The sequence below is a fragment of the Ptychodera flava genome, chromosome 1 (genome assembly GCF_041260155.1).
Source record: "Ptychodera flava strain L36383 chromosome 1, AS_Pfla_20210202, whole genome shotgun sequence".
NCBI lineage: Eukaryota > Metazoa > Hemichordata > Enteropneusta > Ptychoderidae > Ptychodera > Ptychodera flava.
The window spans coordinates 23,772,836-23,795,182 of record NC_091928.1 but is presented as its reverse complement, the minus strand read 5'-3'; the positions used below and the strand labels follow the sequence as shown (position 1 = coordinate 23,795,182).

At 37.4% G+C, this 22,347-nt stretch overlaps 1 pseudogene; it reads left to right on the top strand.

Moving 5' to 3' along the window:
* The window catches only part of LOC139133404 (betaine--homocysteine S-methyltransferase 1-like), a 43,734-nt pseudogene extending 24,275 nt beyond the window's left edge, over positions 1-19,459 (top strand).
* The last annotated feature ends 2,888 nt before the right edge of the window (positions 19,460-22,347 follow it).

Genomic DNA, 22,347 nt, shown 5'->3' with positions numbered 1-22,347 from the left:
GGAAAAAAAAAGAAAATTGCCCTAAAACATACAAATATGCATATTTTATTAATATTTCAACATATACGGCAAAGTTTTTTTGAAAATTAAATTTTGTTACAAATAGGGTTGATTGTTACAAATAGGGGTAATACAAACACTAACAGTTCCTTCGATCGGTACTTCCGAAGATTTCACTTCGACAGGTATGTTCCTATTTCCGTACATTCGTTTATGATGAGCACACTTAGAATTGCAGAGACGAAGTAATTAACGAATGATCCGTTTTGTCATTTCATTAACGGAACTTCAAAAACCGCTTTAGACGAAATTGTTTGTGATTTCTATTTTTAAAAATGTCCACACTAATATTACGATATGGTAACCGTACTCTCGTATGCGTCCACACTTTGCGGGACAGTAACTAAGTGTTTATATCACTGATAACTTGGTTTGATGCAATCATCGACTAAACGACAATTTAACTCCATTTTTTCAGAGCAAACGCAGACTGTTCCTTAGATTGAAACTTCCGAAGATTTCACTTCGACAGGTATGGTCTTCTTTTCCTACACTCATTTATGATGAGCACACTTAGCATTACAGTGATTTCAAAGCGAATGAATGATTTACCTTTATCATTCATTCACAGAACTTGAAACAACGAGTAGCACACATGACGCGTCGGGACTGTCGATTGGTAGGTTCAATTTAATCCAGCATTGTTTTATTCGGTCTGAAAGCGTTTGTTGTGTAATATCAAATGTGATCGGTAGAACTCTTCTAAAAGTTCCTTTAGTTTACACTTGTCGGATTAAAACTCTCGATGGATTTTGTGTCGAACAGGCTTAATATTCGACGTTACAATTGGCGTGATGGGCTTTGTCGTGTTGGTAATTGTACTTACTTTTCTAGTGATTCGTAGACGTCGCAAGGCAGGGTAAGTTATTTATCGGTTAATTGATGTGGTTATTATCTATGTCAAGTACGTTTTCCAAATATTCATGATGATGATGATGAAGATGATGATGATGATGAAGATGATGATGATGACGACGACGATGGTGATGATGACAAACATGATGATGGTGGTTGTTGTGAAAGTGGCGGTAGTGGGGACCAGTGACATTTCCCTTTTTGAAATTCATGTAAATTCCTGTACTATACCAGCGGTGTTACAAATTCACGTTTAAGAATTGAAATAATTCACTATCAATATTGTACTTTCTTCAAAACAGTCCGTCAACTCGTCAATACAATTCGTCATCTTTAAAGCAATCCTTTCCACCACTTTTTTATTTGTCGTAATAGGCCCAAGGCGGCGTGCACAATTAATTTTGTTTCCCATGTTTTTTCAAAGTTTACTAGACAAAACTGATGCCAGTAGTTCTGTCGACTTCGTACAAGATACAGCTCCTTCCAGTGGTACTGGCAGAGAAAATCACCAATATGAAACTATTGATGACAAAATGATTGGTAACGCATAGAGGATGAATCCTGTCGTTTCTGTTACGCCAGACAGTGATCCGTCAGACATCGCATCGTTCGCAATGACCAACCTGAAACAAATGTCAACAACAGTTTTTCTGGGACGGAGTCCCCATCGGCTGAGACACCTGATTTCGAAGCAAACGTGCAAGAGCGTTTACAATCAGGATTTGTTGAGAACATCGCGTACGAAGGAGTTGGTCATCTTCGTTTTAATCAATTTTTTACTGAGAGGATCTCAATGTCAAAATGAACACATGGAGAAATCGAAGAAAAACTATAACAAAGCGTAAATATGACAATAGATAGACAGAAAGATAGATAGATAGATAGATAGATAGATAGATAGATAGATAGATAGATAGATAGATAGATAGATAGATAGATAGATAGATAGATAGATAGATAGATAGATAGATAGATAGATAGATAGATAGATAGATAGATAGATAGATAGATAGATAGATAGATAGATAGAGATAGATAGATAGATAGATAGATAGATAGATAGATAGATAGAATAGATAGATAGGTGATAGGTAGGTAGATAGATGGGTTGATAGATGGGTTGATAGGTAGATAGGTAGATTAAACTGATAAATAACTTTTGTTGCTACCGAACTTAAACACTGTTAACATTTTTATTACAATCACTTATGAATTATTGTATCATAAAACAAATGTTTAAATTTTAGAAACATGTAACCTGATATACGTACACATACATTTGGAATTGCTTGCAATTTCGGCATCATTTCGATTAGAACGTTTGAAAGACAAATCATGAGCAGAATCCAAGAACTCGTATGTAGTAATAAAGGAAAGATATAAAGGACTAAATATTTTCTTAAGTCTCTGAAGAAACATACTTTACTTGAAATACTATCCGATGTGCAACATTTTTGTAACATTTTTGAACAATTATTAAAAAACTTAAATGTCAAAAGTACTTATTTGTATCAAATGCCAATATGTTTTATTATTGAGTACACGTATTTTTTCAATATTTATGATATTTGTCAAGTCCATGGTTATTTTGTACAGACATCACCATTTATCTTATTTGTTGTTTGCAGTTCGAGGCAATACACTAATTATCATTCAATGTTCATGATGCTTAATATATTCATGTAAAATTTACAGAAAGAGAAAACTCACAAAACTTGGTACTGCTGATGTTTTACGCAACTGTGAAACATTATTTAACAAATCAAGCTGAATCTTTTGAAATATTTGAATTCGCTTAAATGTCATCAAAAGCAATATTTTTCCTGAGCCATGATTTTCTACTGAGAAATGTGTCGAATTTTTGACTGAAAGAATACAACTCTTCAGTGTAGTGGAAGGATGTCAATCGTGATTTACACAGCACAATATTTGCCCATTAAGAATACAAGACTTCAATATTGTTGGAGATTTTCTGGACAATTTTCATTGCTTTATTTCCTCGCAAAGACGAGCTAAGGCATAGTCGTAAAAGCTGCTCATTTTAGTGGAATAAACGAGAGGCATTTGCTAAAAAATAGAAAAGAAGCACATGACCGTAACCCTTGACCATTTTTTCTGTTAAAAACACAAACCGAAAAGGTGTTAAGGGAGCGTGTCGTCGGAACTCTGCTCAAAGGTTGCCAGGGACCCCTGCAACCGATGTAAACACTGTATCTAGGGTACGTTGACGGTTGACATGTTTCTTAACAATGAATATCGTAAAATTTAAATGTTGCAGCTATGTCGACGTGATGCACCTACATATCATGCATGAAATACAAGAGGATCGGACACGCGCAGCTCCGACGATACTCTCCCTTTAGCAGGGCTCCCATAGAGAGCTTAGCCGAGCATGTGAACACCCTACATGAGCAAAAAAAAACATTAGGCTGAGCGTGAAAATGCCCTACATGAGCAAAAAAAACCATTGGGCTGAGCGTGGAAACGCCCTACATGAGCAAAAAACATGTTGCATTGTGAGTATTTTCAAGATGGCAGCCGCCATGACAGCCTGCACTGAAAGCTCTGGTGAGTACATATTTTGGTCGATTCTACCATTGAGAAGCATTATTTGGGAAAAATAAAAACATCAGAGTATGCAGCAGTGTTTCAAGTGTCTATGCACATAGTTCATTACATAGCAGAAGCTCACACTACAAAGATTACTTCAACACAAAATCGCTCAGTGGGTGATTAACTGCTACTGTTAAACTTTACTTCACAGTGTGCTGTAAACTGAAGCAATGGATGTGCATGTTTACGAGTATTTTTGGGGGTCGTTAACAGATTTTGTCCTCGACTAGCCAGCTCCAATTACTCAAGTCCACTGAAGACCATTCAAATTATGCACAAAGGATGTGCTTATGCTTTTATTCACGATTAATACTAAAGCTAAACCTTTCTGTAAACTGCGAAAAATGATCATATTTCTGTGGTTCAAAAACTCCTAAACTTTTCCTTCATTTACAACAGCATGCAACTCTACATACCTTGCTGTACGGATGGTCATGGGTGAACTTGTCAGAGGAAGATCATAGCATTGAGAATGCCAATCAAATCCCAGATGACATTTAATTTTGATTTAAAAGTCGACATGTTTGACTGTTTCTAATAGATGGGTAAAGGAATTCCAAATATTCACAGCATTAATAAAGCTGATGATCTCTGACCTGTAGCTATTCTTAACATTGGTGGGTGAAGGTTACCATCATTAGCACAATGTGTATTTTCTCTAATATAGTGTTCACTGCCTTTTAATGGCTCTCTAATTCTCTGCCAAATAGTAATGCTCACACAAACATGCACATGATGCACGACAAATAGCAAGCACATTGATATTTTGGAGACTTTTTTCAATAATCCTTATCTTGAATGAAAAGTGACATATTTTAAATCATCTTAATGTATATGCAGGACACAATCTGACTCAGCATTATGCATTCAAGTGTCTATGCACAGTTCATTACATCTCAGATGCTCAAATTTGTAATAATTACTTCAGCACTAAAACTCAAAGTAGGTGAATGGCTGTAGTTGTAAACTTCCAACACATTTGAGCTGTACAGTGTACAAGAGACTACATGCATCGCTTGTCTACTGTGCAGTGACAGTTCTTGAAGTGCTTCAGAGCATTGTTAGCTCCATGTTCAGAGGCAATGCATGTGTATATCCTAAACCCAATAAGCGATTTTGTGTTGAAGTAATCTTTGTAGTTGAGCTTCTGCTATGTAATGAACTATGTGCATAGACACTTGAAACACTGCTGCATACTCTGATGTTTTTATTTTTCCCACATAATGCTTCTCAACGGTAGATTCGACCAAAATATGTACTCACCAGAGCTTTCAGTGCAGGCTGTCATGGCTGCTGCCATCTTGAAATACCCACAATGCAACATGTTTTTTGCTCATGCAGGGCGTTTTCACGCTTAGCCCAATGTTTTTTTGCTCATGTAGGGCGTTTACACGCTCAGCCTAATTTTTTTTTTTTTTTTTTTTTTTTTTTTGCTCATGTAGGGTGTTCACATGCTCGGCTTAGCTCTCTATGGGAGCCCTGTTTAATGTATGAAATATTTTTACAGTGTTTTCCAAGTTTTTCACCGGCCCTCCACTTTTGCATTGAGAAGAAAAATTGCCACAAATAGTGTAGTGTCATTACATCTTAAGACATATTAAATTTAATCCTGGTTTAACAATACATGCATTCCACATAAGATAACTTTGAGTGTATATTAGATACCTACTTTTTGCCGTTGACGTTGGGGGCGAGTTTGATTTTCACGCTGACCATAGGTTCGAGCCAATTATCAACACAAACAGAGAAGTAACCCACGAATTTATACGGGGCCTAAAATACCATAAGAAATGTTGTGTAAACAACGAAAGTAGAAAACGGTAATTTTAGTAGTCTCTCCATGTTTATTTGCAAGCCCTCGTATATATTTGCCAAATTGTCCACCTTTGGGTTCTGCAAACATCATCACGGTTCAACTACTGTTCACATTATTTGATGAAAATATCGATTTGTAAAGGCGTTACCATACAATTAAGGTTACATAAGTCACCATATCCCTACGTTGTATGACACAAGAACAGAGTCAAAGCAACCCTTATATGGACAAAAGTTTGTTAAACTATGTCTCTACCGTTGACCTTCAGCGTCTATCTTTGGAGCAAAAACACAACAAGCGGTGTAGCCAGCATGCAGAGTCATTGCGACAAACAATTTCCGTTTTATTCTGAGCGGGAATCTAGCACTTCCAGAAAAAGCCAGCAGACAGGTGATTCCACTATGTGATATGTTGCTTCTGATATTGAAATACTCATATCTTTTTGTGGAATATTTTATTTTTGACATATCACAACATATGGACGTACAATCTTGGACGTCCATGCCGGGCATTAGATCTTTCTCTGTGAACCCTCCCCATTTTTACTGTGTGTGTTGTTCTCGATTTGGCGTACTCAGTTAGTGGCTTTTATATCAAGCTGAAAAGTTTTGTATACAAAAACGCTTTATCTGATGGGTATATTTTCATTGGAGGCGATTTTAACACTGGTTTTGACGCCAGTGTTGATAGTCGAGGAGAGAAGAGTCGTTACATCTCTTCTAAGAAGCTGAGTAATATCGTTAAATCGTTCGATTTGTGTGACGTGTGGAGAACACTCCATCCTGATACTTTGCAATTTACCTGGCGACAGATGACACTTGGTTTGGCTAGTACAATTGATTTTTGGCTGATTCCAAAACAGCTACTTGCCAATGTTCAATCTGCTGATGTAAGACCATCAATTAGAGCAGATCATAATGCAGTGTCTTGTAAAGTAAATTTCAGTAAGTGTTATAGAAGTCCTGGTACTGGAAACTAAATATCAGTTTGCTGAAAGACGATGATTATAAATCCCTTATCTTTAGAGTAATTAACGATTCAGTGAAATACTATAAAAACAAATGTGACAAAAGAAAACTAGATATATTTAAAATAAAAGTTAAAGAAGCCAGTGTTAAGTACACAAAAAATAAAGAAGTGAATAGGAAATCCAGGCAGAAGTTTTTGGAAGAAGTTATTACAAACTTAGAAAGTAAACTATTAAGTAGTCATAAGGGAGATAAAGACATGATAAAAACATACGAGGAAAACAAGAACGAGCTTGACCAAATTTATGTACATCAGCTACGGGGGATGCAAATAGGGTCCAGGATAAAATGATACTTTCTGGGGTTAGAGAGGAAAAGATATAGAGCTAAACAAATAACAAAGTTGAATGTCAATGGTAAAATCATAACAAAGACAGAAGAAATTTTAAACGCACAGAAAGATTTCTATAAGAATCCTTATGCAACAACAGATGTAAATGAAAATGAGGTTAGACATTATGTAAACAGTATTACAGTAAATTCCAAATTAAAAGGTTATCAAGCTGAAAAAGCCGAAGGGAAGATCACAGTAGATGAATGCAAACAAGCAATTTGGCAGATGAAAAATAACAAAACACCAGGGTTGGACGGCATCCCTATTGAATTTTATAGAACTTTCTGGGATGACTTAAAAGAAATTGTAACTGACTCTTTTAATGAAGGTTATGATGAAGGGAAGCTTGCGGCAACGCAATGCTTAAGTGTTATAACATTGATACACAAAAAAGATTCACGTTTAGAACTGAAGAACTGGAGGCCCATCTCACTTCTCAATCACGATTATAAGATATTATCCTGTGTGCTTGCAAATAGATTGAAAAAGGTAATCCCTTCAATAATTAACACAGACCAGGTAGGCTATATTAAGGGTCGGTTTAGTGGCCAAAATGTACGTTTAATTGAAGATTTAATTGACTTTGCTGAGAAAAGGAACAAAGGAGGGGCTATTTTATTCCTCGACTTCTGCAAAGCCTTTGATACGGTGGAGCACAAGTTCATGTTCATTTCTTTAGAAAAATTTGGTTTTGGAAGTTGTTTTGTTAATTGGATCAAGACAATATATTCAGATTGCAGGAGTGCTATAATTAATAACGGGTGGATCACTCCTTTCTTTACACTACAAAGAGGCATAAGACAAGGGTGTCCTCTCTCTGCTTTACTATTCATAATCGTCGCTGAAGTACTAGCACAAGTAATTAGAAATGATGAAAATGTAGGTTTCAAAGTGAAAAACAAGAATATCAAAATCACACAGTTAGCAGATGATACTCAAGTGTACATAGAGAATGTAAAATCCTTGGCTCGAGTACTCAACATCATTGATCAATATGGAAAGTACTCTGGGCTAAAACTAAATAGAGACAAAACGGAAGGGTTAAAATTAGGGCCCTGGAAAAAGAAGGATAATATAGGTCTTATCCCATGGCCTAAAAAGCCAATAAAAGCTTTGGGAATATATTTTGGTCATGACAAAAAGGAGGTGAAATCACGAAATTGGGATAATAAGTTAGAAAAAATAGAGGCGTTACTGAACAGTTGGAAGAAAAGATACTTATCCTTATTTGGGAAAATAACAATTTTGAAGAGCCTTGCTTTTTCCAAAATCACCTATATTGCGTCTATGATTGATACACCAAAAGACGTAGTAGTGAGATTAAATAAAATATTTATGATTTTTTATGGAGCGGGAAAAAGGGTAAAATTCGGAAAGATATCACTTGGAATAAAGTTGAGCAGGGAGGTATACAAATGATAGATATTAGTTCAAATATAAAAGCATTGAAATGCGGATGGGTGAAGAGGCTTGTGAACAGTGGAAATGAGACATGGAAAGTAGTCATTGATTATTATTTTGAAAAATTTGGTGGTATCAGTGATGTTTTTACATACAATCTTGATAAAAAATGCTTGAAATATGTAACAAAAAAACTACCGACTTTCTATGCAAGTGTCCTTGATAGTTGGTATGAAATTGTGATAAATGACCGTAAAATAGAGTTAACGCCAAATGCTGTGGGCGAGCAAAAAATTTGGGGCAACCATAACATCACAGTAAATAATCAGCCTTTATTTTTTACTGATTGGATGGATGCTGGTTTTATGTATATTTCTGATTTATTTACCAATGGTCATTTCATTCAGCAATGTGATATTTTGATTAGATTGAAGAAAAAAAGAAACTGGATTATACAGTATATAAAGCTAAAGAAAGCAATTCCATACCAATGGATGCAATGTATGAGAACTCTAAGAACTAACTTAGTGGTAAATCGACAAAGAAAAACTATTTTGAAACAGAATCACCAAGGAAAATATGTAGACGTTTATATGTTCTCTTGTAAAGATTTTTACTGGAATATTTTGACGAGACGTGTAGGGACATCGTATGCAAAAACAGTGTGGGAAAACAGAATTGGTCAGTGTGCCAGTTGGCAGCTGATATGGTCAAGCAAGGTGAAAAACATGACAATCAAGAAAATCGCTCAGTTTAATTTGTTTTTGCTGTATGACAAGCTACCTCACAGATCAAATTTATTTAGATGGAAGAAGGAACCTTCTCCAATGTGTGAGCAATGTATTTCTCTTGAAGACTGTGAACATTTTCTTTTTGAATGTCCACGAGTAAAGCATTTTTGGGCGTCTGTTTTTCGGGCCCTTAACAAAACATACGATATCCAGTTAAACATGCGATGGAAACATGTTACCGGTATATATGGTTATTTTCTAGGTATGCCTAAGTTTGAAGCCTTGAATATGATAATTGTGGTTGGCACTTTTTCAGTATACAAGGCAAGAATTTAAAACAAAACAACGTGACAAGTTTATTGATTGAGGAATTATATTACATTAATTATGTCAAGAGAAACAGAATTATTTCAGAATTTATAAATCACCTGTAAATCACTTACGATCAGTTGTATGTTTAATGTCAGAAGAAATAAAGCCAATCTTATTAAAAAAAAAAAAAAAAAAAAATATCAAGCTAGAAGAATTCTAAATCGGACGAGATAACTATATAGTCAAGAAAGGAGACCCAAAAATTGATTTCTCACGTCTATATCGACAATTTTAATCTATTCAAGACACCACCTCTAATCGATGAAGCGACTGCACAGAGCAACCCCACCGAGTCAACGTAAAACATAGACAGTGTAAGCCAGATCTCTTCTATGTCCTTTGTAATACTGTCTATGCATAAACGAATCGGTCGGATTATCGTGAACGATAATACTTGTTTTGTTGTAATTTAAGGTAGTATGCGCCTCGAAAGTGAAAGACTTAAACTTTGCTCAAACTTTCCTGAATGAAACTTTCAACAATTCTCTTACCAAATCAACAATAAAACTCTGGGGTCACCGTTCAAAGTTTGGAATTAGCAAAAAAAATTACTCAGCATTTTACGATATTTTGAATTCAAAATGGCCGCCATTACTGTGTCAACTCAATGGAAGAAAAATAAAATTCTGGATTTTCGAAAAACTAAGCCGGCGAAAGTTTATTTCCCCAAGAGTCTTAAAATGAGCCCCCACAAGTGGTAGATCAGAAAGAATTGTAGAAATTTGGGAGTCCGACTATTTGTCCCCCAGGCGCGTTCTACCTTTAGTGGGCCGGGTTTGAGGCTGTGAGTGGGACGGTCCTGGGACGAGGCTGCCTCATAATTCACCATGATTGGCTTCGGCCTTCTAGCGTTCAACGAACTCTTCGAAGTGTTCAGAGACATTACATGTGATCGTGATACCGGTATTGCGTTATAAACAAAGCTCTGCTGTTGACTACTGACAGAGAACCAAGGCTATATCGTGTGATGATAGTCTAGACACACAAGTATAGCATTTCTCGGGCGTACACCACCTGCACGAAATATTGTCACACGACAAATTTATAGTTCAACAATTAATCAAAGTGGCTGTAGTAGGTGATAAAGTAGGAGTTTTGCTGGGGACAGAGGACGGAAACAATATGTCGAGACGCAACAAAGGTGAGAGAAAACATCTCAGAGCAGAGTCTATCACTCGAGACTTGATTTTCTTGGGTTTCGTCCATCAAAATATTTTGAGTGAAAAAATGTTCTAAAGAGGTTAGGTATCTAATATCAGCGGAGGAGGAGGTGTCAAGTGCGAATGTGTAAAGGGACCGTGGTTTAATCAACAGGGGTTGGTGACATGACATTGAAAAACACTATTCATGTTGTTTGACCATAGGTACGGTGTTCAAGGAGCACTTCAAAAGCGTCCCTGCCCTAACACATGTTTCAGTGATTTCAGATGAATTTTGAAATCCCGTCTGATGAGCTTTTCATTCGTATCTTGGCATTAAGTTGTTGATGTTCGTAAAGTCTTAAGAGACGGGGAAAGCCTTTGTTGGGGAGAGACGTCATTGATTAGTCGTTGTTGTGAGAAGAGCAGCGAAAAGCGTCACTTCCTAGGGATCGGGAGAAAAGAAAACCAATCGGCAGAGGGAGACATTTTAAAGCAGATGCGAGAGAGCAGCTGCCAACAGATTTCACTTTTCCAAACATACATTATATTGAATTCATCATTTCAAGTGTGCAACTCAGGATAGTGAATAGCTGCAGTACAGAACTTAGATGACAATCATGTTACCATTCCCGCCATTCTGCATATCCTAGATATTTTAGGTATTGTAAAATGCCGGTACTGAGTGCTATAGAAGTAGAAGGGCTGTCGGTCAATCGTTTTAAAAATAACAATGAATTGGTACTAGTTTCTCGAGGGTCTAAGGTGTCAGCTGAAATTCAAATCCAAACATTTCCATTTGTGACGCTCCAATATTCATTTTTAATTTTTACTTGAGTTGGCAGCTCACCATAATTAATCTCAGTATCACTTGGGATTGGGATTGGGATTGGGATTGGGAGAAAAGAAAACTATTAACTATTTCCCAATATGGATGTCGCACCGCGACAGCCATCTACAGAACAAAGACCAGCATTTCTCTTGCATTGTGATGCCCGCGTTGGTGCTTATTTTGTTTGAACTTTACTTTGAAGAATTTTGTGAAGATACATACCTGCTAAAATCAAAATACAGACAGCTCTAATGAAAGATGGCTGTAGCATTCTGTGGTAATATAGAAGTTATAAGGCCCATAGAAATCATACCAATGAGCACAAATTTCTGCGAAATCACCACTGTGGGCCCTCTTTTCATCACTACTTGTCCAGACGGAAAATTCATCAGTAGTCAAGCTGACATTGACCTAACACCTGTCAAATGGATTCGTGCCGCTGGATTTTTAAAAATAAGGAAATTTAGCTCATCTCTACCGTACTGTGGTGGCCTATGCGACATGAACTGGTGGTCTGATGCCATATAGAGATTCTATTCCGTTCGAAATGCATTGTACACACGTTATCTAAAGTGCTCGGTCTCTCGAGCTGCGCTCGTTAGGAATTTAAACCTCTCCAGTTGAAATTTCTCGAAATTTCCTTTATTCTGCCCCTTTATTTTTACTACCGTATGCATGAATCTTGCACGTCAATAACAGTTTGTTAACATTTTGCAATAATTACTGAACTACCAGCCACATGTCACTATTTCAACCTCTGAAATCACCCTTAAATAAATATCACTAATTCGCGAATGAAAGTAATTTTACTCTGTTCGATTTTGTTTTGTTAATAAGAATAACTAAATTCTTGGTAATTTATTGAAATGTGTGTCTTCATTTCGAAGATGAGCATATGAACCGCGACTATTATAGGGCTGTCTAACACCTAACCACACGATGATGCAAGTGTTTATACTGAACAACGGTAGTCAATGTGTATATTCAATTTCAGTATATCTCGTATTGATTTTACAAACGAGCAATATTTTGTTTGGTTACAAACAAAAATAAAGTATTAGACAAACCCAAACAATGTAGATATAGACAAGTATATGCAATATGTGACACAAATAGTACAATATCTTTAATTATGCGATATCTATTTCCCTTGAGATGTTTAAAAGTTATCATCATACGAATATATTCCAATAACAAGACTGCTAAAATGTAAGACATTTCAGGTTCCCTCAGATTTGGTTGCAACAACAAAGTGCCCAAGGTCGTACGTACAGATTTAATACCAGACAGAACACCTATCGTGACTGTACATATCTTTTTGTTAACGACTTTCTTATTAGCCATGGCCCGTTGCAAAGATCGACAGGAAAAGTCTGAAGTGTTTGGACTGGTTTGGTTTTTTTGCCAGTCAGTGTCAGTGATCGTGCCCATCTATTGAAAGAAAAGGAATCTCTCTCTCTGTCTCTGTCCTCTCGCTCTCTCTCTCTCTCTCTCTCTCTCTCTCTCTCTCTCTCTCTCTCTCTCTCCTCTCTCTCTCTCTCTCTCTCTCTCTCTCTCTCTCTCCTCTCTCTCTCTCTCTCTCTCTCTTCATATCATTTACCAATGTTCCTAAACTCTTCATCTTCACAGGTTTTTTGGAAAGGATACGAGATGGACAGAGTGTACTCGCGGCGGAAGGATATGTTTTCCACTTTGAGAGAGAAGGTTACCTGCAGGCCGGAACTTGGTGTCCGCTAGTTGTGCTGGATCATCCGGAAGTCGTTGAACGCGCATACAAAGATTTTGTTCACGCCGGAAGTGATGTTGTTGTGGCGTTTACGGTATAGATTCTCATATATTTTGAATTTCAAGTACACGATAGGGCTTACTTACATTGATTCGTACATAAGCACGCACACACACACACACACACACACACACACACACACATATATATATATATATATATATATATATATATATATATATATATATATATATATATATAGGGGCCTACATATATATATATTAGGTTATAAACTGAGTATGTATATATATGTATGTATGCATTTATGCATGCATGCATGTATGCATGTATGTATGTATGTATGTATGTATGTATGTATGTATGTATGTATGTATGTATGTATGTATGTATGTATGTATGTATGTATGTATGTATGTATGTATGTATGTATGTATGTATGTATGTATGTATGTATGTGTTTGTGTGTGTGTGTGTGTGTGTGTATGTATGTATGTATGTATGTATGTATGTATGTATGTATGTATGTATGTATGTATGTATGTATGTATGTATGTATGTATGTATGTATGTATGTATGTATGTATGTATGTATGTATGTATGTATGTATGTATGTATGTATGTATGTATGTATGTATGTATGCATGTGAAAGGTGTGATATTAGATTTGATAGCATTTCCGTTTAAGTTAAATCTAATTTCACCTATCAATTTTCATTGTTTTTTGTATAACTGGGGACATAGCTAATCATCTTGCTCAGACAAATTTCAGTTAGGCACAAAGAATTTATCTATAGTTTGAACCTTACCAAGCATGTAAATGGCATTCATACTAATATTAAGTTTCATCCACTGCCAGTATGAAACTTACCGCGAAAAGCTGCGCGTTTATAACATCGAGGATAAACTCGAACTGTTGAATAGAAAAGCTCTGGGGATGGCCAAGAAGTAGCAGACGAGACTGGTACCTTGCTGGCGGGAAATATATCCAATACAAATATCTATCATCCTGAAAGTCCAGAGAGAAATTCAGAGATCAAGGCCATGTTCAAGGTAACTGTTAATGTAACAACATTCAGCTGATTTCATTGATTTTCTGACATAAATCGTAGCATTCATTTGAATTTTTGCGGCATTGCCATGGTTATATTCATGCACAGACACTGGACCTACTACTATAGGTCTTGTAACTTCGACAATGGAAATATTCCTGTAGACTGCCATTATGTATGTCTTACCTTTTATGACTTCTTGTTAGTACCCATCATGGGCTGTCAATTCTCGGTTGAGTCACGCTTTGGCAGACCGTGACGGGGGAGGGGGGGTTGAAACGACGGATCCGATCTCCACCACATGCACTGACGCTGTAGACCAATAACGTTATCTTTAAACTATATTTCCTTGATATTCACTATGGTCCCGAAGCATGACCAAAAAGTGCACATTACCGCTGCTGATAACATTTTCGAGAAATGAGAACGCCTACAGCTGGGGAAACAACAAAACAATATATTATTCGGGCACATGCTTTAAATTGACATAAGCGAGTTACCGTAAATATGATACTGAAATGAGAAGAACTACAAGTGAGATACATCCACGATTTTTTAAATCTACTTCTATTTCTCTTTCATTGCAGGAAATGATTGAATGGTCTTTGGATTACAATGTTGATTTTATCATTGGTGAGACGTTTATGCATCTTGGTGAAGCCATGATTGCATTGGAGGCTATCAAGGAATATGGCAAAGGTATCGATTTAATGGTACTCGTTGAACACATAGAATGTTCCTTCATCCAATCGATGTTTTTCACCTTTGTTAAATGGAACGTGGATCTTAAGGGTTGAACCACAGACGAGGGACAGTCACTGTCTTTGAACTTTGAATGCTTATAGGTGTATGTACACCGAGACTGAATGATGGCCCAGTTTTTTGGAGAGAGTTTTGCCCCGGGCATTAAATCCAGCATCGAATAGTAGCTTCGGCAGAAGTGAAACGAATTTAAGACCGTTCAAACTGATGTTCCGGATATTGGAAATGTTTGTGGGCATATCGAAACCACCGGGCGATGATTTTTACGGGCGCATATTCTATTTTGTGCTTGGCTTCCTGACTATGAAGTGGTTAAAGGCACTGTAGCATGCATTCAAAAATATAGGGAAGATAATCTAAGCAGAATAGTGGCCTATGTGTTACGTCGACTTCAATTTTTTTTGCAGAAACACAAGTTGTGTAGATAACATTGCAAATAAAAAGAACCGAGTCTTTTGAGTGCTTGGATAGTGCTGTCAAATTACTAATCGAGTTGATGAGATCTAAAAACACTCTATAGGTACAGTTCCGTCTGTCAAAAACCTCTGAGGGACTGCATCAATTTATTCCACTCACTACTTATATGCTTATATGTGCGTCTCATATAAAACTAATTTGCATCCGACTGCATGCATACATTATGTTTAATTTTGTCCACTCCGAGTGTTGTTCTTACTATTTGCACTTCAGTCTCTTTTTTATGAATACGATAAGTTATTTGATTCATCTATCCAAACACTCAAAAGACTGTTCTTTTTATCCACCATGTTATCTACAAATTGTATGTGTTGCCAAAAAGTAAACGTAACATATGGCGCAACTGGTTCAGCTTGGATCTCCCTGTAAACATCCTTATGTGTCCATGTCCGTCTCAAAGTCTGCCACTTTGTCCTCATACGTTACTGTGAGCCTTAAGGTAATATGCGCCTCGAAAGTGAAAGACTTAAACTTTTGCTCAAACTTTCCTCGATGAAACTTTCGACCATTGTCTTACCAAAGCAAGAATAAAAGTCAGGGGTCACCGTGCAAACTTTGATACTAGAGAGCCAAATCACTTGAAATTTCCCGATTTATGAAATTCAAAATGGCCGCCATCCCAGTGTTAACTCTATGGGGGAAAATAAATTTTCGATTTTCGAAAAACTGAAACGGTGAAAACTTTTTTTTCATCAAGAGCTTCAAAATTAGCCGCCACAAGTGGTAGGTCAGAAGAGAATTGATAAAATTTGAAAGTCCAAATTTCTGTCCCCGAGGCGCGTTCTACCTTAAACAGCGAGTCATATGTTGAAGTTACGCACGTAACGGCCGATTATGTGTTAATCTTGATAGGGATTCCATCCGTCATAATGCTAGCAACGTATTGCATGGCAACGAAGGACGGACAAGCACCCTATCAGACGGCGTGCTCGTTACCGAGGCCTGCAAGAAACTAGAAGACGCCGGGGCTGACGTTGTAGGTCTCAACTGTGGTCGTGGTCCAGCAACTTTGATGCCGATTATGAGAGAAGTTAGAAAAGTTTGCAAGGTGAGTTGAGTTAAAAGAATCTCAATCCAACAGGAACTGGGATAAGATATCTCACACGAGTTTAGGATGTTTTGTCTCGCACGTGCCGCAGGCGATGGTGGGACAAAATATCCCTCCGGGTTTGGAAATATTACCCCAGGTCCTCGGTATGTAAGATCATTTTTCTCAAATGACCACACAACATGTAAATTCACACAAGAAATATGTCCTCGACGACGGGCATTATCCAAAATTGTCAGAGCATCGTCCTCTGGCACTCTGTGGCACTCCATTGAAAAAGCATGTCATAAACGAAAAGAGTTTTTTGTACATGACCCTTTCCTCTGGTTCTAATTCACTCGTTAGCATATTTTCATGCTTCTTTTACGCCTTCGACTATTTGTACTTTGTAAATGTTAATTGAATGGTGACTTATAAACCCATTGGGCTAGATAACTCATTGAGTTGCAAGTCACAATAATAAACAATTACTACTACCATGGTTCAACTCGATTTATTAAAGACAGATCACGCCGTTGGACAACGCGCACGCCAGTAGAAACACGTTTATTTATCCAAATAGAGCTGTTGTCACTCAAAGCTTTCGATGTACACAGAGTGTAAGATTTATTTATTTTACATTGCCGATCTTGCTCTTCCAGTGGCAAGGAATATGCGAAATGTTTTTTAATCCAGAATACCAATATAAAGAGTTAACATTAAATGGTAAATTAAATTATGTAAGCTCCAATTTAAGACTAATATGACGACGACTGAATGTAGCTTTACCAAAGCTTTACCCAGCAATTCTTTCATTCCAGAGTCTCTCTCTCTCTCTCTCTCTCTCTCTCTCTCTCTCTCTCTCTCTCTCTCTCTCTCTCTCTCTCTCTCTCTCTCTCTCTCTCTCTCTCTCTCCTCTCTCTCTCTCTCTCTCTCTCTCTCTCTCTCTCCGCACTTGAGCCCGAGTTCCCGAGTTTCGAATCAGTCATACACCTCTATACAGCGGGAGAAAGCATTGTTGGAATTGATTAACTTGAAGTCATCGTTATTGCTCGCTTTCAGGGCCCTCTAGCGGCGGTACCAGTTCCGCTCCGAACAACTACAGAGGAACCGACGTTTTACGTCCTGACAGATCAAACTAACGGTGAGTGGTGTTCTCGGCTCATTAACGGAAAATCTTCTGCAAATTCATGTGTAGAAGTTACAAAGTCGATTTCTTAAATAGAACAACCCATGTATGACGTCATCACGTTCACATAATCTACTCATACACTTTTAATTTTACTATAGGGGTCTATCTCGTGTATACTTAGGCCTAATCATACGTATCTGCCATTTTGGTTTAAACCCTCTTGTGACATTACTCCAATCACACTACCTTTATACAGTTTGCCTTTCTATTAGAACTTTTCCCCTGTGCAAATTTAAACTATTTAAATCTGACAAAGATATCAAAAGACAGCGGATCTTAAGGATTTTAATTCTTTATATTTACCTTATTTTAAATTTAGCTTGGGAATTTTTCCTTTTCACGGAAGTCCCCTGAGTATATTCTACTTTTCGCTGAACTTTTCACCTTAAGAGTTATGCGCGCCTCAAAATAGTTTCAAACTTCGGCTCAACCTTTCCTCAGTGATAAAATTAAGAGTTCTCTCTCTCTCTCTCTCTCTCTCACACACACACACACTCACACACACACATGATCAAGAATAAGCAAGGGTATCTTCGCAAAGTTTTTTTTTTACTTAAGTCCTGGAGAAACATACTATATTTTAACGAGATTCAAATTTCTAAATGATCTTGAAACTGATTTCCAAAAAGAGACAGGTCGGAACTATATTTGTCTCACACGCTTCAAAATGAGTCCCACAAATAAACAGCTAACAAGGAAAGTGTTATTGCATAGATTTTAGTATCCTAAAGCTGTCCAAATTACATTTTATCTTAATTAACCGTATTGAACAGTAAAATATATCTTATTAATTTACATAGATTTGCTTCATGCATCAACAAAAATGAATCCAACCTTACCTGCCTTGGTTGCAATTTGCTGATTTATGGGTGCGGAACAAGTATTAGGCCCTTCCAGAGAATGAATTCTTTGCCAAACACTGAACTTGTATCTCCATTCAAGTACACATTTTCTAAAATCCTGAATATGGCAAATGCTGTGACGTCACAGTGTATTTTATTAAAAGCTACTATCACATGATCATTATGTAAACAATGTTTACAAAATACACACCGTAATTATCTAGGCTTCAGATAATTGGGGTTAAAACTCAGTTGATGGCAGAGGGTTTATTGTTTATCAGGGCCCAACAGAACTTTCCCTAGCTATGAGAAAGGCTGATTATGAGAAGAATTTAGTTGACGCATATGGTGGACTTTCACACAGCAAAACAAAAAGTATTCCCTTATATTGACAGGAAAACGATTGCTTCCTGACAATCTGGAAGTGAAGTCCTGTTCCCGTGAAGATATTGAAGAGTTCGGCAAAGAGTGCAAGGAGTTAGGCATCCAATACGTCGGTATCTGTTGCGGCAACCGCCCCTGTCTGACACGTACCCTGGCAGAGTCTCTCGGTCGCAAACCACCGGCAAGCCGCTTAACCATGGATATGTCGAAGCACTACCTATATGGTGATGATCCGAAAATAAGACAGAACGTTGCAGAAGAGAAACTGAAGTTGTTTCTCAATAAAATAGAACTTTAGTAAATGCCATCTTCCCCGCTACTGGCATGTCACTTATTGGACCGTAACGTCTACCATAGGTCCCACTATTAAAATGAATATGAAAGCCTAAATTGAGTAATTATATAATAAATAAAATGATTTGATGAGCCTTCTCGGTTGCCGTACACCACATTAGTTAAAACCTGGCCTATTTCATTATATACGAACACCTTTTTCGGCAATTGTTAAATGAATTACAAAGACCTGAAATACTGTACGAATTTCACATGAATGAAGGCAGGACAGAGAGGGCGATGCGGAAAAAAGCAACCGAGTCAGAAATCTAGTATGTGGATTCAACTTTGACCTCAGCTGAAAGAAAAAGGACAAAAACTTAGAAGGGAAACATTAACTTTTGGGCAAATGTCTTATTAACAGATACTGGTTATTTCACTTCCTTTTATTCGCATAACTTTTTGTCATAGTGAAACTAATTGCAAGAATATTCACAAGAATGGATGAGCCCAAGTCTCGATCTTACATTAATACGATGATTTTGCAGCTAAGTGCGTCTAAAAGTCATAGATCACCGTGGTCGACCATATTTTCAATATCACGAATTTCTACTGGTAAAACACATAAAGATTACAGAAGCGAAGTAAAGTTTTAGGTTGTACAGGAACTCAATGCAGGAATGCCGAAGAAGAAAAGATGAATGAGTTTTGCTAGTCTAGTTACGCTGAAAAACAGAACTTTTTGCTGTTAGGCCTACAGCAGTTACATTTGTCTGTATCTCAAACTCTTGCTGTGAAGAGGAGTCGACCCTTACCCAAATTGCATTGTATGGTGTTTGACCCCCCTGGCACAAGACAAAAGCTGTTCAAGTTAGCCGTGGATTACATGTTTTTTGTTGTAAAGCTGGATCGGGAACAGAGGTGAAAGGTCAATCTTCTCGAGACTCCTTTGTTATCACTGAAGAAACCTTGAAGCGCTATCGTTACGTCTGTGTTTTTAATCGATTCAAGTCCGTGAATTTAAAAGTTGAAATACGTTCACGACAACTTCTTGTTACCAAATAACTTGCAAACATGTCCTAGTTCGACGAGTAACACTATAAGGCTTTGGCTAAAACGAAAGAGTGAAGCTCTTGTAGTCAGCTGAACTCGATACAATAAGTCCAGCAAAGTTATGAATGCTTTACGGCGTAGAATTCAGTGTACTGGCTCACTAGCACCATTATCACCATACTGTTAGCAGCTTAACGAACACAAATACATGAGAATAGTAAAATTTTTAATGACTTTGATCAAAACCTGAATTTTGGACAAACTTCTAGCCCAGCTTTGAGGTGTACAATTAAACTAGTTCATTGTGAATGTATGATATTACCTCGTAAGATGTATTGTAATCTTTATAGTAGTAAGATAAGACTTAATCCAGTTATCCTTGAAGAGAAATTAGTAATATCTTAGCTGCAACTATGTTTTGAAAATGATATATACCTTGAATGAGAGACCTAAGTATAACATCACTTGTGGACAGATTTGGACATTTTCTGATGGCTATCTCAAATAAAAATGGCAGATACATGCTGACACTCGTCAAAGTCAATTCGTGAGTCGTTTCTATCATTTTTTCTATTTCAAGGTAGAATGTGGCTCGAAAGTAAAGGACTTCAGCATTTACGCAACTGTCTTGCAAATCAAGAATAACAATCAGGAGTCACCGTGCAAAGTTTGGATTCGATATAGAGAAAGAAATTACCTGACATTTACCGGTATTCTAAATTCAAGATGGTCGCCATCCCCGTGTTAACTCTATGGTGAAAAATAAAATTTCAGTTTTCGAAAAAACTAAGACGGTGACAATTTTTCTTACTACAAGGGCTTTAAAATGAGCCCCCCCCCCACAAGCGGTAGATCAGAAAAAGTATTGTAAAAAATTGAGAGTGTCCCCGAGACGCGTTCTACCTTGATGCAATTTTATTCTTAATTGTGTGATTTTCATTGTTTTTATGGACGTGTCCAACATAACACGGACCAATGATGTCAGGTGACACGCGATACGATATAACTGTGTTAATGGGTTACATGAAGCTCACTTTTCAACGAAAATCATCGAGAGTGGATAAAACCTTGGATACGAACATATCCGGTTATTTCAGTGTACCCATTGACAATTTGTGGCCTTTGTTGTTTTGCATTGAAAATTGGGCAGCTTTCAGATTTTTTCTGTAAGACCTCCTCCAGCCAAAGTCTAGGCAATCCTCTTGTTTTTTAGTGTGACGGTTCGTAAGTTGTTTCTTTGCAGGCGGGCGGCTAATATCTTCTGTCAGGGTGCGATGAATTGTAAGGTTTTCACAGCGGGAAACCCGATCACGCTTTCACATCCAATTATCTGACTACACCAAGTAGTTTGACGAAACTGTTGTTAATAAGGGGGAAAAAATCGGGTATGTGAAATTTCCGTTATTTCAAACCTTCATTTTCAAATCAGGACCTAAAAGCTGTCACCTGATTGGGCCGAATTCTTATATAAGTTGGTGACGCTGTGCTCATTACATATTCATAAGCAGTACCATATGCAGACATCAGCTAAGTTTTGGAGCAGAGAACAGGTGTGAAGTGTGGAGGACGCATTGTTCACAGGTAAGCCATAGTGCTGTGTTTTTACTGTGTACAGTCTTTCACGGTTTGGATCACTTGGAAAAACTGCTTACTGTAGCTGGACCTTCAGTCCATTTTTCAGACTAGTGCAGCTCCATTGTCAGTTCCCCAGCCATTTTTAGCCTTAGAAAGCCTGCTTTAGCATAAGTCACACGCTTCCTGGGACACTCCGATGACTGCCAGGCCCAGGGCCCCACGTCTGTACGTTCACCTCCATCGGGTACACAGTGCACTATGCTGCAGAAGTGCATAGAACGGTGCTAACACGACCACCACCAACTTGTCAACTTCGAGTCCACTGCTGACTTTTGCAATCCGTATACGGAAAAGGATATTCCTCATGAAATAATTTTCACAATTAAAATACCTTAAATAGCCTTCATGAAGTACGGCAACATTTCAGCACTACAGTATAATTGAGCATCACTCTCGTTTCGGATCACTTTGGTTCGTATTGTCACTTTAATAAAAAATAATGTGTATTTCTGACCTGTAAGACTAGTTGAAAAGGGCATCGAGACCTTCTGACATTCATTGAGTGTTCAATACAATGGCCTAAAAAACTTGCCTGGGGATTTTCTTATGTTTATACAATTAGCTTTTGGTGAGTTTCCATCATGAATAAGTGTCATGCACTGTTGACTATTGAAAAGATATCCAGTTCTAACATGATTATCGGAAATTTTAGAGACACATTTGAATGACGTATTTTTGTAGGTGTGGCCAAGTACAGACGATATCCTTATTGGTGCGTTCGTTG